At 33.4% G+C, this 1,920-nt stretch overlaps 1 long non-coding RNA gene across 1 annotated transcript; it reads left to right on the top strand.

The window, feature by feature from the left end:
* The first annotated feature begins 591 nt into the window (after positions 1–591).
* Positions 592–1,920, top strand: LOC107922806 (uncharacterized). The gene is made up of 2 exons (XR_001691434.2): positions 592–1,245; positions 1,537–1,920. It is a non-coding gene; the product is annotated as an uncharacterized lncRNA (long non-coding RNA).

Raw genomic sequence — 1,920 nt, 5'->3', positions numbered from 1 at the left:
AAGTGAATAACACATGCAAAATTTGAAATAATTTATATATATAAAAACTAAGTATATACATAACTTATTATTGAAATAGATATTATAAAAGAGGAAATTTGAGTCAAATAATGTACAAAAACATTTTAAAGATGATGTATCCATTTAAAGTTGACAAATGTATATACATATAAAAAAGTATTTAAATGTGAGATTTTAAATCAAAACAATATTTAGTAAAATATGTTCTTAAAGAATGACTTATGTATGTAAAAATATATATATAGAGAAAAATTTAAAAGAGTTCATAAAATAATTTAGCATGGGACTAAATATGTACATAGAATTGAATTATTTTTATTATACATGTACAAATATACATGAAAAATTTGAACAAGTGTGATATAAATATTTAAAATAATATGGTATAAAAATGAACTACAAAATGGTGATTTTATATTAAAAAAAACAAAATAAAGTTATTGAAATAGCCCAACACACATATAAAATATTAAGCACTTTAACGTAATGAACATTACAAATTACAAACTTTAATTAAAATAATACATGTACAAATATATATAGAATATTTAAAGAAATATTGTACGAATATTAAAGTGAATCAACACATGTATAAACGTTAAATATATTGTAAAATAATAGGTTATACTAATAGAAGAATAAATTAAAATTGAATTAAAATAAGAGGGATAGTTTGAAAATGGAAGAAATCCCAAAATAGGGACCAGCGCGCAACATGTGCTAATTCGCAGGGACCAAATCTGGAAATAATCCATACCCCAAAACGCAGTGTTGAAACGCGGGCCTTATTGTAAACACGCGCTAATTACAGGAAAAATTTAAAAAAAATACCATGCGATTGAACGACCGCGCAAAGGGAGAGGACCTAGCGCGCAATTAACCATTTCAAACAAAAAACGCGGATCCGGCCTACCCATCGGGTCAACACACGGATCCTTCCCCCCTTTGGACGGCGTCGTTTCATATGCTTCATAAAACAAAATTAAAAAAAAAACCTAAGTTAACTATTAGCCATTTGAAAAGGAACCCAACAAGTCCTAAAGCTCTCCCCTTCCCCTCTCATTTGGCCGAACTCTAATCCCCTTTTGTGCAAACGCCGATCCGCCACCACAGTCGGCGACCAGCGTATTCGGGCTTTAGGGGAGGTGGTTTTTCAGCCTTGAGATCCCCCTTTTGGCTTCGATTTCAACGAAGCAAAAAAGAGATTTGTGGCCTATTCGCAAGGTAAGCCCTCTACTATCTTGTTCTTTTTATTTTTTTAACAAAAACAACAACCAATAACTCAATGAGAAAACGAAATGGTTCATTGAAAGCTAAAGCGATTCGGAGAACAAAGAAATCACCTCTGCTATTTTGATTGCTTTTTTTTTTATTATTCTTTGTGCGTATATTGCCTCCGTAACCTTACAAATGATGAAATCTCTTGGCTATATAGCCGAAGAGATAGAAATGATTAAAAATAAATAAAAAATACAATATTTGTTTTTTTTTGCTGTGCGTTCGTCGTTTTTGCAGGTACGGGGTGTGCGTGGCGCGAGTACGGGGGCTGTGTGCTGGCGTAAGGAGGCGCGCGTGGCGGTCGTACGGAGCGAGGGCTGGGGCTTGGCTGCGGCGCGAGGAAGAGAACCCTAGGGTTTCTATTGCTAAGGAATTTTGGGCCTTGAACCTTTGGGTCTAGATTTGGGCTTGTAGTAGGTTTGGGCTAGGGTATTAATTTGGGTATTGGGTTAGTGATTTGAATTTAATGTTTAGGTTTGGTTTGGTTTAAGCCTAAATATTTGTAAACGAACATTGGACTTTTGATTTTTAATTTATGTTTCTGGGTTCATTTCGAGCCAGGCAAAAATGGGACATTACACATTATAAATAAAAAAAAAACTTAGAAAGTCTTTGGTTTGA

Source organism: Gossypium hirsutum, chromosome A11 (genome assembly GCF_007990345.1).
Source record: "Gossypium hirsutum isolate 1008001.06 chromosome A11, Gossypium_hirsutum_v2.1, whole genome shotgun sequence".
Classification (NCBI taxonomy): Eukaryota; Viridiplantae; Streptophyta; class Magnoliopsida; order Malvales; family Malvaceae; genus Gossypium; species Gossypium hirsutum.
The sequence above is the reverse complement of the archived record's forward strand: the minus strand, read 5'-3'. Positions and strand labels throughout refer to the sequence as shown.